The sequence below is a fragment of the Camarhynchus parvulus genome, chromosome 2 (genome assembly GCF_901933205.1).
Source record: "Camarhynchus parvulus chromosome 2, STF_HiC, whole genome shotgun sequence".
Classification (NCBI taxonomy): domain Eukaryota; kingdom Metazoa; phylum Chordata; class Aves; order Passeriformes; family Thraupidae; genus Camarhynchus; species Camarhynchus parvulus.
The window spans coordinates 63441308-63456621 of NC_044572.1; the positions used below are offsets into that span (position 1 = coordinate 63441308).

At 41.1% G+C, this 15314-nt stretch overlaps 1 protein-coding gene across 12 annotated transcripts in view; it reads right to left on the minus strand.

Annotated features, from left to right (window-relative positions):
* ATXN1 (ataxin 1) overlaps positions 1-15314 on the minus strand; it is a 224483-nt gene that overhangs the window by 114630 nt on the left and 94539 nt on the right. Inside the window, exons 1-2 of one of the 12 annotated variants that reach the window (XM_030971068.1) lie at positions 1373-1788; positions 436-524 (exon numbers count right to left, since the gene is read on the minus strand). The exons of 10 other annotated variants lie outside the window; for them this stretch is intronic. The gene's annotated coding sequence lies outside the window, so the exon portion shown is untranslated. Of the gene's footprint in view, positions 1-435; positions 525-1372; positions 1789-15314 lie in introns of those variants that run through there. One more of the 12 variants, XM_030971066.1, reaches the window with a different exon arrangement.

Genomic DNA, 15314 nt, shown 5'->3' on the forward strand with positions numbered 1-15314 from the left:
AAGTGACAAGAGCAAGGGAGGGTGGAGGAAAGATGTGTAAGCAGATGGCAGCAGACCACGTTATTTTTAAGCATTTAGTAGCGATGCAGTTTGAGGTAGTCACATGTTCATCTTCAACAGCAATAAGCTATTTTAGTTCCCTCTTGCCTTGAAACAGACCTGGAGCAAGCAGCAAGCTCCTCTGTCTTAGTGGAAGATGTGTGCACTCCTGTCTTGTGCTCCCCTGCAGCTGGTTTGGCAGTGAAATGTAGGGGTCTGCATTCTGTGGAAAAAGATCAGCTGAATGAAAGGAGCATGAAGGAAGGTCTGCAGGAAGTGGATAAAGATGATCCAGTTAAGAGTGAAGTTGAGTAGAAGAGGCTCAGGGAAGAGAGAAAAGCTGGACCAAACAGCAAATCAGCTTAGGGTAGAGATTTATATGCAGTTTGGACTCACAGTTTGTCTTCTGGCTGCTTTTGCCACTGTGCCTCTTCTGGCTCAAGCCTCCAAGAAGGGGCAACTCCCTTGATCCCCCTTACAGGAACCTGTTGAAGAGGAGGAGCTTGCTTCGCTCACCTTTGCTCATGCAGGGCTCAAGCAGCCCTCAGGAACAGGGTAACCTGAGCAGAGCCCCACTGAAATGTTTCAGCAAATACCTACAGTAAGGTTCAATAGAGGGTGGCAACTCACCCGTGGGGGTGGATGTACAATGCACAGCAGTGCCTGGAGGCACTGACCTACTTGGCTTCTGCACTGGCATACAGTGAATGACAGCCCTCATCTCAAATACAAGAATAGGAGTAGGAATAGAAGTCTCAGGGAGAGGGAATACTAAGCCAACATTTTCACCCCTGGATACACTAAATTAGGTACCAATCCATATTTTGGGACCTAAATAGCTGGCCTCCTTCACAGCAGTGCTGCGTGCACCCAGAGGCCCATTAAAATGAAGTAGAGGGTTGCAGGAGACTTGCCTGCTCTGAAAATCAGGCTGGGACTAACCAGATTTGATAGCTCTGACCTTAACAGATACAGCTGTGAAACACAGACAAGACTAGCACCAGCAGGGAAATAATATGAGATTTCTAAAACACAAATTAAACGCTGAATCTTGCAAATACATACACTGTAGCTACACGTCCTGCAGCATCTCTAAGGGCAAAACCTGACTTGGCCATTTAAAATGTGGGCTTTTAAAACATTTGATTTTGCAGGCTGTAGGTTGCCTGAAGGACAGGCAACCTCCTCTCTCTTCTACTGTCAGATACACACAGTGGATATTTAGTGTCTATCACTGACTTGTCGCTATAAATACAGAGATACACTGTGGATGTCTTAAACACAAGAAGTCAATAAAAGCGTGACATCAGAGAAGACAGCACAATGAACTCACCTTAAAGAAGAAGTTTTTATTTCAGGTTAGGGCAAGGTAGTTAATAACTGTGTTTTTCTGATAGGGCCTACCCTTATATATCTCACACCACAAGGCAGGCAAACTCCCTGGCTTTGGAGTAAATAGCAAGGTAAGATTTGCCTCTGTGGGGCTCATTACAGGCTAAGGGCATTAGACCCTTTCTCCTGTATCAAATCCTTGGTGTATTTCCAGTAAAAAAAAAAAAAAAAACCCAAAAAAAAACCTTTCAAAATTTTGTTCAAAGTACTTAAAGTTCAGTGTTCAAAGCCTCAGATCACATTTGGAGCACATTTAATAGGGCAGTACTGCTGGCCTCCAGAAGGTACTTCTTAACCCTTGCATACTAAAGAATAATTACACACAGAAAGGCTAATTCTGCCATCCCTTGTACCAGGTTGATGCTGAAATAAGTCCACTGATGAATGAAATTAAGAAGGCATGAGACTGCAATGATCTAATACTGAATCAGGCCATAAAAAATATAATCTGCTTTATCAAAAATGTAGTTGACTCAAGAGATTTCTTTTTCTTGTTTCCTACACAGAGACACTTTTTTTCACACAAGGAATTTTTGAAGAAGCAACGCCTGTAGGGTTCCAGGTTCATCACAAAGTTAAGTGCAAATTCCTCACAGGTAACTGGAAATTAAAAGACAACAGGAAAATAACTTGTCCATACAGCTTTCCATACAGATTTTCAAGCAGATAAATATGAAATTAAATAAAAACTTAAATGCTGCTTCAGTTTCATGACTGCTAGCTCTTCATCCCTGTCCCAGAACCCAAGTGTGTTCTATGGAAGAAGAAACATATCAGTGCAGCTCATTTCACCTGCAATGAAAAGTAATTTATTGTGCCTGTGAAAAGCAAATTGGTATCATCATCTAGGAGTTTGTATCTCACAAGAGTTGTTTCTGTAATTAGCCCTTCTTTTGAAAAGAAGTAAGATTAGAATAACTATGTAAAAGCCTGCAACTAATATTAAATTAAGCTTGAATGCATAAAAAGTTGCTAGATGATTAAAGTTGGAAAGAGATGTATGTGTGGCACAAAAGGAAGTACAATAGTTATGAAAAACTTATTTCTTAATTACTAGACACATTAGATATTACAAAAAAATTCAAGAAAAATCTTTTTCTCTCAAAATGTGTTTCTAGATAGCCAATTTGTTAATTTAAGAAATAATGCAGAAAAGAGTGAAAGAACTGATCATTATGTCTTCTGTGTTACTGAAAGGCAATCTGCATGAGCACAAGTGAGGAGGAATAAACTGAGAATTAAACCTTTATCCTGAAGCACCTCACCACTGGATACCCTTAAACACACCTAAAAATACCATCATTTTTCCTAGCAACATGGATGATAGCAATTGTATTTTGCCACTGGAGCATTAGCTAGTTAAGCTTAAGAAAACTCAAAAGAATAGCACAGGACAAGGGTTAGAACAGGAGTTGCATACAACACTGAATGCTCACACTGCTTTACAAGTCCCTTGACTGCACATGAGGCACAGAAGGTGAGACCTTTCCAACAACCAACAACTGGTTTATGTCTGCTGTGGCAGATCTCTTCACTATGCAGCTACTCAGTTTCCACACAGGTAAGATATAAATCCCTGAGCTCTTATTAGCACATCAACAAGAATAAACTCCAGTCTTTTACACAGCTGAAGTATTATATACAACAACAGAGACTCCTGCTTCTCAAATCCAGTGCCAGCATCTTCCAATACACTTGCTCTCTACTCTCTCCCCTCTCACTCTTTCCTATCTGACGTTTTCAGTTACCTTGTACACACTTCACTGATGCTGCAGCTCCCACCTACACTGTCTTCCCAACCCAAGCCTCAATGTGTAACTCCTTCCCATGTTACTCAGCTTTCCTATTTGTCTTCCCATCACTGTTAACCATCCCACTGCTCCTTCCCTAGGCTGATAATCTGTTTTTTAAAACAGGCTCTAAGATTTTTTTTTCCCTAATACCAAAAACTCACAAAACCTTTATAGGAATCTATGGAACTGATAACAGATCAAAGCATTGCCTTTGCCTTTACTTCCTTTAGAAGGAAGGACGTGAAAAATATCATCAAAGGCACAGTCAAATTTATAAAAACAAAAAACAAACAAACAAAAAAACCCCAACAAAATGAAAAAAAAACCAAAAAAAACCAAAACCAAAAAAACCCAAACCACCTCAGAACAGATGTTTTGACACCCTATCTCATCCAGCCAAGTACTGGACTCACAGAACTTCACTACATTACATGATTTCAGGAAGAAGGCACCTTTATCAACATAAAACTAGGAGGTCTTCAGGCTGCACTGCTCAGAATGGAGCATAGAAAACTAAACCCAGCTGACTCCCACAAGACGCTTTCCACGCAAAAGCGGAAGGGATTTAAACCCCACAGTGTAAGGAAAAGAAGCACAGACTGATCAAACATAATGCCCCCAAATGAGTCTGCAAGTTGGCAGCAACAACACAACTACAGAGAATTTGGGGCTTCTTGGATCTTGACTACATCAAGCTGTTAAGAGGAAAACTTTTCTCCTTCCTTAGCTATGAAGTACAACAAAGCAATAGAAGGTAGCTGTGCTTTCTGAATTAATCTTGGTTAAAGAAAAACCCTACAAATCAGAGCCAGGGGAACTGTTCTCTGTGGATGCATTTTCTGTTGAGGCTGGGGAGTTGGGCTCCTCTGGCCACCACTTCCATGAGTGCATCTCCACAAACTACAATCTCCTTTCCCTGGATAGCTTTCATCAGCAAATGCTGAATACACTGATGAAACTGATGAACAGTAAAGTGGTGTAGCAGCTTAACCAATGGCTGATACAGCAAGTGTGTTGCATCACTTCAGTGATAGCAGCTTAAAGCATGAAAATTACTCTTTTGACCCTTTATCCTCTCCCTCCCCATCAAATGGGCATCTTCCACCTGCCAACCTGGCAAGAGTGACTTTTGAAAGGAAATACCTCAGGCAAACCAGAACTGCACACTGGCAGCAGTGAGCAGGAAAGAAATTTGCCTTGCAAAATAGCTGGGCCTCCAAAGTCCCAAGTGTGGCAGGGCACAGACGGAAATACTACAACCAGCTTCAACAGCACAGAAAGATGTAGCATGCAGGCTGCTCTAATGGTCCACATATAGCCAAATAATGTTGCAAGAACCTTTGTGCAACAGGTAGGGGGGTGGAAAAGGCAGTTTTTTAAAGAGGAAGCAGGGAAAATGGCACTCAGCGGTGAATCAAAGGTGAAAAAAGCAGAATCCTCTGCCAAAAAAGACTGATGTTCACTGATTCTGGAAAGAAAGATCTGTATCCATGTTGAACACAGAGGATGCCCAGTTTTGGGACCCAGTCTGCTCTCATCAACAGCTCTTTATAGCTGCCAACAACAGATTGCAGCAGGACCAGGGCTTGTGCTTTCTAGCAGTGAAAGCAGGACCATGGGTATATTCAAATAGATACTGATGCTACATACTCTCAGTTTTATTCTTGAACAGCAGAAACTGTAGTAGTAAAGGCTTGTTAAGCATACACAAATAAGTCAGAGTATTTCTGTGTGCAATTAATCATGATTTATTTGAAGACACTCTGTTAGCATTCCCATTTTCTGCTTCCTGAAACTCCAATTAATAAGGGCCAACCCTCAATCTAAAAATGTTTTATGTGTTGAACAAAAGCAACAAAAAAAAAAGTTATTATCTAAACCAGCAAAATGTTCTCACAAAAAATTTCTTTGCAATTTTTGAGCAGAACAAATGACTTAAAAATAGAGGTTGAGCACACCAGATTAAATAAGTATAGCACTTAAGAACTTGGAAGCAAAACAGTTTTTATTTAATAAGCATTTAAGTGGTGTTTCTGCTATCACTGCTATTAGTGTTCTGCTTTCTCCTCTCCAATGTCTGCAACTTATGATCTCAGAAAACAAGCAAAAGTTTAAAGTGTCTCTGAAACAAATGAGTGAGGAAATAAACATGTCTTATTTGTAATAAATTTGCTACACATATTTTTGAATCTATAGTTTGCCTGTCTAAAAAACATTTCCAAAGGCTCTTTTGCAGTTAGGAGGAATAAAATCCAGTTTCATTTTCCCAAATATTTCAAGTGCTTAGGTATGAGAAAACCCAGGTTACTTCTTGAAATGGTTTTGTCCCAATTAGGAGAAGATGAGGTTGGTGACATTGCATAGGTTTCACATGACATATCTGCTGAAACACTTACTCTTCCGTAAAATACTTCATGCCATTACTAAGGGTAGACCCTCTGCACCAGATCATGATGAACATACCATACCTGTGGGCTGTTCTTTGTAGTCCAGCAACAACACAGTGTAAAAGCAACTGATGATAATGGCCTTCAAGTCACAAGTATCCCCAGAAACTGAGGGAGAAGCTGTTTTTATCAATATAGGCTTTCATGGTGAGATTTCTAAGCACCGCATTTTGACACAGTAGAAAAATCTGTAGCTATTTCAAATACTTTTGGAATACCTTTCCCTTACATCAGTCAGAAGGGCCAGCTATAAATATTCCTGCTGTCTAAGCATGTTCCTTTCATGATACACTAAGTGCTTTGATACGATGCTTATTGTTGTTATTTCAGACCGCAAGCCAGGTTTGTTAAAATCTGCCCAAATATCACATACAGGAGCATGAAAAAGATGAAGGAGCCATGCTACAAATACAGCAACTGCAGAGGCTACTGTGGGCCCTGCCCACATACACTCCAGTGTATTTTTACACAAAGCCTAGCATTGCATCATGCGGGTGCCAGCTATAGCTTGTACCGTGCTGCCAACAAAACAGGATCCAAAAGCAGATAACAAGGAAAATTCTAGGGTAGTTTCTGTGTATTAAGAGGAACAGAATTTGCTGGGTTTTTAAAAAATCACCGTTGTAATGCCTTACACAGACACTGAAAGCATGGATGCAGACAGCACTACAAGCATCAGTCAGAAATTATTTCAAACTCATCAGTCTGACTTACTTCTCCCCTCCTTTCAGGCTTTCTGAACCTTGAGAAACACTACCTGGCTGTTCTTTTTGTGCCAGAACAAACCATGCCACTTCTCTGCCGCTTGGACTTACCACAGTAAACTTTTAGATATTCATACAAGAAGACAGAAGACAAAACAAAAAATGCTACACAATCTTGTGGAAGAAAAACATCTGAATTGCTTGCAATTTAAAGCCTTGACTTTCTATTTCATTAAACAATAACCGGAGTTTATCTCAGAATAGAAAATTACAGCTTGAGCTGCACATCCACAGCTGAACCCAAGCTGTAGCCTTGTTCAATCATTTACTTTTGTAGGGGTTTGAAAGAGTCAACAGTTCTGTGATCCTGCAAACATTTTCACCCTTTATTTCCCTTTATTCTAGCTGAATGGTGATGCTCTGTAGTAACGTTCTGCCTGGCAGAGATACAGAAGAACTAGAAGTCTCTTCACGTTGCCCAATGAGTATGCGGTGGAATCACCTCAAGAGCAAGGTGACAAACGCCTCCCAGTTTCCCTGTGGCTGCTGGTGCCACCCCTGCAGCAGCCAGTGCCCAGCTGGGCTCACAGTGACCCCGGGCTCCTCTGAGTGCCACCAGCGCAGCTGCGGTGCCAGCTGGCACCTGACAAAATGCAGGAACATGAAAACTGAAACGAGGCTTGGAGAGGAGCAGGCAGTGCTCACAAGGCAGCTGGTCTGAGGCTGGCTCTGAGCAAACTAAGGATCAGGGCATGGGGTCACACTAGAGAAGACCATCTCAGCAGCAAGAAGTGCTTCAGATGCAAAGCTTTGAACTATAAATGATTGCGAAAAAAAGAACACCCAGGCAAACTGCAGATTTTTAACATTCTATGTGCAGATCTTTACTACATTATTTACGTGCATGTTCATTAATAGAAAGCAAATTACAATGTGTGCCAGAGATTATTAATTCCCTCAATAATGTCAATTCCATAGCCCTTCAGATCCTGAAGTACCACGTGCAGTACTACTCCTGAGGCTTCCCTGTTGCAGTACAAAATGGAGGGTGGTGAAGGGAAAGGAACATATAGCACTTTCACAGCAGCCTTTAATGCTGTGGGTTACAGGCCAAAGAAACAGCTTTGGGGAAACAGGGAGGGGGATCCATCTCCTCTCCCCAGCCTGCATCCCAAGTAGTCTCTGAGGAAACTTGCCCTCACTCTTTCAGTGTTCCACTTTGATCACACACATGGAACAGACTGAAACCTTCCTGACTGCAGCCCAGCAAACAAAACCGTCTTTCAGGCCAGCCAAAAATAATGACCCCTCAAGTGAGTCATAGAGCATATTGCCATTTATTATCTAAGACAGTTGCTTTAATAGTGCTGCTACACTGGGAATTCAGTTAACTCACCCCACAGACTGGATTTCAACAATATTTAAGCTGCTGGATTTCCATCAAAGGCTTAAAAGACTTGGTGATTTTTCATTTATTTTTAGTTTTTAAAACCATACAAGAAATGTCACTTAACAAAATTTATAGCTAGCCCAATGGCAAGTCTGGTGTTGGTTTGTAAGATTCCTGACAAACCCTACTTCTTTAAAAAAGTAAATTTAAAGAAAAAATAAGACATTGCAGAGTAAGAACATTCCTATCAAAAATGACAAGTAACTTTCTCTTCTCCAGAGATCAGGCTTACCACATTTTTATGTGTACTGAACAGTCTGAGTTTTTTAATTGGAAAGATATCAGACAAACTTTTTTGGTCCTTGTTTTTTCTGCTTTCCACCAATTTTTTCCTTCTGCTTCTCACTGATTTTTGAAGACTGTGGCTGATAAATACTATCATTTTCAGCTAGTAGCTTAGCCCTAATCAGGTCACATCCCAGTTCCCTGCCTGGGGTTCTACCCAACAAGCAACACTGATCCAGCAGAGCCATCCTCCTCTCTTGGTTGCCATAGATACTCTTTGGTGACCTTCTGACACATTTACTTGGCTGGCAAACAGAAACCGTCATCACATCAAGCGCTGGTCCCTCTTCTTCTCATTGTTATTAATCTCACTCTTTTTTCTAGTGGCACCAAGATCATTGCATACATATTCACTCACTGAGATCGCTGTACAGCGTCACAGCGAGGTCTGAACTGCCTCTGATGTGCCTCCTGCAACTGCTTCAGCAACTGAAACCACTCATACTAACCCAAAACACACACCAAACCCTCTTGGAAGACACTGTGCCAGTGGAAGGCTCCAAACTAGAAACACAATTTCAAGACCAAATCCAATCACAAAGAGTTTTATTAAGTTTGGGATTTATTACGGAAGTGCTTCAAATTTCTTTCTTAAATTATTCTTCCCAGCAGGCTAACTTTCTTTTACACTGCCTTCCTTTCCTTCTAAGTCCTTTTAAGATCTTTATTTTAAGATCTTTATTTTTGCTATAATCTGAGGAACAAAAGAGGTCACTAATACCTTTTTCTGGTCTGTATAGTTGGAGAACATCTGGAACCGAAAATGACAACAAAAGAAGAAAAATTTCAAAAAATCCCACAAAACTTACATGAAGAAATCAAGTGTTTACTTTTCCTAAGAATATTCAAGCTGGGGCAAAGGAAACTACAGAATATCAGAGCTTTCCATAGAATAAGTGATTCAATTTTCAATCATGGAAAAAGAACTACATTTAGAAAGGCATAATACATTACTTTTTCTTCTGGTAAATTTAAATTCTTCTGGTAATCGGAAGAACCAGATGGCCACATATCTATGGAGTATTTATCTCTATCATCCTGATGTAGAAACATTAGAAAGGAAAAAATCGTACATGTCTTGAGAGTAGCCTGTGCAGACCACATAATAACAAATGAGATCATTATTTACAGCCTCCAAGCAAATGGTCTTTTGACTTTCATCAATTTATGTATACTGTGGAATGTCAAGTTATTATAATTTTTTTTGTGTTAAAAAAGGCTTGAAGCACTATCCTTCCAATTTAACCCAATGATAATACAATGATAAACTTCTACTACCAATAAATAATCACTAAGACACTTCAGTTATCAGAATTTGAAAACACTGGTGTTATGAAACATTGGTTTACTATTTAAGTGCAAATGAAGAATGAAAAGCACAACTCCAAATCTCAATCTGAAAAAAGAACACACCCATCCAAGCATCACTGATGCACACAGCAAAAAAAGCACCCCAGCAAAAAGAAAACTTTAATGCCACTTTGACATTCCTCAGTAAAGAAAACTTCCTGGACAAGCTGGGTTGGCAGCTCCACAGCATCCTTTCCCAGAGGTTCACTCATGCAAGTAGATGGAATTAAAAAGCACGCTTACAACCATCGTTCAGTATTAAACAGGTCCTTAAACTACAGAAGAGAGGAAGGATGATGCAGTGCCAAGACTCCTTGGGTGGGACTTGGGAGATCCAGCCTCAGCTCTCTGCCATGCTGCCCTTTGGGCCATAAGCCTACCTTGGGACTCGACTCTGCAATCTGAGTGGTGGAGGTACCACACTGTCACAGACATATTTTATGAAAAATCCTTTTGCTAGGATTTTTAGTCCTGAGAAGCTGAGAGGCCTCAGAAATGAAACGTAAACAATAATTATCTGCTGCTGTGCGTCTTTGATTGGTCTCATGTGGTTGTTTTTAATTAACGGCCAATCACAGTCCAGCTGTCTCAGACTCTCTGGTCAGTCACAAGATTTTATTATCATTCTTTTCCTTTCCTGGCTAGCCTTCTGATGAAATCCTTTCTTCTATTCTTTTAGTATAGTTTTAATATATCATTTTCTTTTAATATAATATATATAATAAAATAATAAATCAGCCTTCTGAAACATGGAGTCAAGATTCTTGTCTCTTCCCTCATCCTGGGACCCCTGTGAACACCACCACACCACACCTTCCTCATCTGAGGGGAGCACAGTCGGGACAGACACAGGGAAGCCTGAGAGAATTCAGGATGGTTTTGGTCTGCTGCATGCAGGCTTCCTGCGTGCTGGGCTCTGGAAGCGTATCCTGCATTTCTGTGTTCTGCTTTCACCAAACAGATCAGTAAAACTGGAGGAATTGGAAGGAAGCGAGTAACTTTGACTTTGACAAGCACAATGAAATTCTGCCAACCTTTCCACTTGAAAAATTACTGATTTAGACACACTCCAAAAATAATAGCAGTTCTGTTCTAACTTCATGGCTACAGCTATGGTAACATTTTCAGTACTGCCATGTTTCTGAAATACAATCAATGATTATTAAAAAGTTTTCTTAGAATAGCTTTGAGGTGAAATCTAATGTTCTGTTTTCATAGACTGCAAACAAATCTGATCACTGCTGACATGAAAGGCATTTGAACTGTGCAAACACTGTTCTCTTCTATAAGCAGTAAAGAAAAGCACCATCCAGGACTTGGTCTAGCTGATTACAAACTATTTCAAGCACTGTCTCTACGCATTGTGTTAAAAATAATTTAATGGAGTTTTTTAATAACACAGAATTGAAAAACATGATGACAACTGAAGAACCATTCAGAACACAGGCCCTGGTTTTAGACTATGTTCATGTCAGGGAGGATCATGAGCAGATATTCTAATAGTACTTTTCTTCCCCCCCCCAAAAAAAAACTTTAGTATAGAATGTCCTACAATGACACATCCCTCAAAGGATTTCCCTCTTGCTTGCCCACAAACTGTCCAGCCCCCACAAAGCTGAACGGATTGCATGTCAGCCCAACTAATTAATTCAAGCTTACAAACAGCTACCCAATCACTGAAGGCTATATACCTACACAGTGTTTTCCCACACATGTTTTACTTGTGTATTTTATGCTTAGACAGCCTAATATATTAATCAGTATGAAAAGAGGAAGAAGGCAAAATGAACTGTATGATTTAAGCCTGGTTCAAGATCATATTACTCGTTTCAAGAGTGTAAAGTGGCCTTTATGTGTATGAAGATCAAACCCTGTGGGTTGGTCTATTGGTAGGTTTGACTTCAGCAGTTACAGTCCCCAAGAAGGAAAATATATTTATAGATATGGTCTCAAAGACCAAATAGTTCTTCAGTCAGTAGAGGGCTCATTCTAGAGGACATTGAATATGCATTGAACTCTTTCAGCTCTGAATAATTCTCCCAAGAACACTACTTGACCAGACCTTAAACACAGAAACAGTCTGATGATGGTTTCAAACATGGTGGTTTTACTCTGCCCTCCTCCTTTTCTTCCCTTTCTTTTTTCTTCATAGTTCACATACATTTCCTCACTTCACTGACTTGAGGCTTACAGCAAGAAAATACAGGCATGAAACCCAGTTGTCATTAATTGCTAGTAACATCACAATTACAGCCAGGAAGAAAAAACACTGCTGAAAACTCAGTATATTTTTATCTACACATATGTGGCTACAAACAACTTCTTTGACACCAGATATGCCATGCATTCTGTACCCACCACTGCAGCTTCAACCATGAACTTATCTCTGCTTAACCCTTTCAAACACAAGTAAGTTGTTATACTAACAAATAAAACAAAACCAAAACCCAGAAATCAACCTCCTTGTGGTTTTCCTAACCAAACTACAGCATCTTTCTTTTCAAGGGGAAACCTCAGTATTTGTGTACCTGTGAATTGGTTTTGGTGCTTCTGTAGCTGATGCAAACATTTCCCCATGCACATCACCCGAACTGTGGCAGACCAGGTGTGCCCATGGCCAGGGACAGTGTAGGGAGCATTTCCCAACAAGCCCAGTCACTCTCTACACAAACCATGAGCAGCTCAGTTAACTAAGAGGGGCCTTTGGCACACATTTGGAGAAACCTCTGAACTCCTGTCTTCGTGACACAGCATGTGAAGTGCTGTACCACATACACTCTGTAAACTTGATACCAACGCTGGCTGGAAAATATCCACCAGCACTACCCTTAGCTCCACGTTCCCACGGTCAGCAATCTCTCCTCGCTGAAGCCACGTGCCCCTTCTCAGCAACATGTGACACTTTACCCAAAATATCAGCCTGTTAGGGGAAGGATCAGCATCAGCCAGCCAGGAATGAGTTTTCTGGGTAGGTGTTGGGGGCTTTTTTGCTTGTTTCAGGGTGTTGAGCCAGTTCTATATTATGATGATAAAGCAACAGCACCAATGTTGGTGAGGCCAGAGCAAAATGGTGTTGTCAGCTTTGGTGCTTCCCTTCTAAGGAGGATGAGAGTATCTTAACTGAATGTCCAAAACATTCAATCTACTTTCAGTAATGGACATAAAATGATACTTAACCAGAAGTACCAGCTCTGTACCTCAATCACAGGCCCAGCACAAGCAGCCCAGCCACTACTCACAGTGCCTGTACCATGTACTACCAGTACCCTGCAGATCTGGAGAGTTGAGGCGTCATTCCTACCCTTTCCCTCAGCAAATGGTCAGTTTGTCAACAGAGAAAAATTCTGCTAGGAAGTGAAGAGATTAGCAACTCATTTCCACCGAGTCACTGGGTAATATTAATAAAAAGGGGTCCACTTTAAAGCAGCTTATTTATACAAGCAAAAAAGGGGTACCACACATAATTTCAGAGGTGTAACAGAAAAAGATCTGTCCTTTAGCTATAATCAATGAAGACCAAACACAGTCTTGCAGTTCTGCATGGAAAGGTCTCAAGCACTGGGGAGGAGGTCTTCAGTCAGTGCTACCCGCTTCAGTGACAGATGAATCAGGTTGACAGAGTGCCCATGTTTTGAACTTTCTCGTATAAAGGATAAATATAAACAGTCACATAGAGCAGATGGACAGTCAGACAGCTATTAAAAGCTCCACAGATAACCCTCTGGCACTATCACCCACATAAAACAGATACTGAAGAAATTTCATACACAATAGTTCTCAAGCTCAGATATTCTAAGGCAGTTAAGATCCAAAGAATATGCTTTTTAAGTTACACAGATGATTGTCCATTTATTTGGTAAGAGAAAGCCAGGCACATTCAACAACACACTTACTGAACCATTAACAAAGCAGAATTCACTTTTTTGCTTCTCATTTTTAGTACACACACAGAGAAGCAATTAATAACTATTACTAACCAGAGCAATACTGGAGCTTGTCAAATAAAGATCCACTTATTTTCAAAGCATTGCTCTTGCTAAAATTTACCAAAAATATTGTATCTTCTGATTGCTTCTCACAACAGTCATTGCAGCAGCACAAAGCCGGGCAGAGGCAGCTAACTGACACAAGTTGCAATCTCTGGCACTGTGTGCTTTTTAGCATGGCATTTTGAACTGGCAATGGAAAATAAACCATTTTTAAGCATATTTCACTGAGGAGCTCCCAAGAAAAAGGTTGTAATCTCAGACTTTTACAGATGTTCCAACCTGCAATGCTTCACTCCCACTATTGTTCTAAATAACTGAGTACACACCCTCCACTCCACACACACTCACACGCAGACACACGTGCACGCTCACATGCACTCGGTGTCACACCATGTACTTCACTTCTAATAGTAAACCTGACAGAAAGGAATTTTATTTTTACACTTTCACACCTCCCACTCCTAATTAATGTCAGTCAGCATCTTCTGCATACTACAGAAGTATACACTGCAAATATACATGGCCTTATCTGTGCTCTGTGCAGGGCAGGGGCAAAAATTTCCGCTCTTGCTAGAAATTGAGTAGGCTCTATGTGATGGATTCACAGAGGAAGGATCTAGAGATGCACAACCCTCCTTCAATGATCCTCCTGAGGGGTCAATTAAAATGCTCTGACTTTTGGGGGGATGTTTCTGTTGATTGGTTTGTGCTTTTCACCCTGCAGGTATGAATCAGAAGCAATTCTCCAGTTCAGAAGAGTTGTTGCAGACTTCCCGAGGTGCAAGAGGGCTCAGGGACTTGCCAGTACATCCTAACAGCTGCCAGGAACAGTGGCAGCAGTGGGAGGGACAGCAAAGGATTTTTGCTGGAGACTTCAGCAGAGCCAGTCCACACTGTTTGGATATCCATGGACCAGAGCCAGACAATTGAGAGCACTGGTACTTACGGGGTAAGCACCTCTACTTGCACTCCCCAGCTGTCCCAACAATCACCCCAGTAGCAGAACTGAGGGTGGGAAAATCTTGCTCCCCAAACCCCAAGCAGACAAACTTGGTTTCCCAGCACATACACCACTCACTTCTTTTTATAGACTGCTTTTCTCTCGAATGCAAAAGTAAATCCAGCTCAGATGATTTCCCTGTCTTAACTTTTGTACAAGAGGAAGACAGAAAGCTAAAAAAAGAAAATTAGACACTTCATGAAATCCGTGATTAAGACACAGAAACTATCAAGACAGATGGGCTGAAACTTTCAGGGAGCTTCAGTTCAACAACCCAGAGATCTACAGTATGCTATTGTCTTCTCTGTTTAGAGATTTCAAATCCTATTTTTCATTGCAGTAATTTAACACCATTTCTAAACTTGGAGTACACTTATTGGGCAGTCCAAAATAAACCCCAATATTTTCTCAACTAGCACATGGCCCTAGCACCTAACTACATGTTTTTTCCCCCCTCTTCGCTTCTTTTTTTTGGGTGCAGGAAATGGTCACAGTTGCTGGCTTGTGAGCTTGCTGGGGAGGCAGAGCAGGGTGACTGCAGATGGGGGGAAAGTAAGAAGCTGAAGATGGGGAGAAAGTAAGAAGCTCCCAGCTGCAGCTCCCTCTGCTCTGCTGCAGGCTTTGCTGCCATGTGTGCCCCGTGGGAGGAGCTGCTCTCACTGTCCTTAGCTGGGTATTGCCATGCACACAGAAATACAAGGCCAGCCACGCATGGAACTCCCTCTTACAAACGTTTGTCTCCCAAGGGCGAGAAGCAGAAGCCAACATTGCACACTCTGAAATGAGGAGCCAAATGCTTCTAGCAAGGGTGATCTGCCCCTCCACAAGTTCCTTGCTCACAGAAAGGACTCAGGCTGGTTCATCC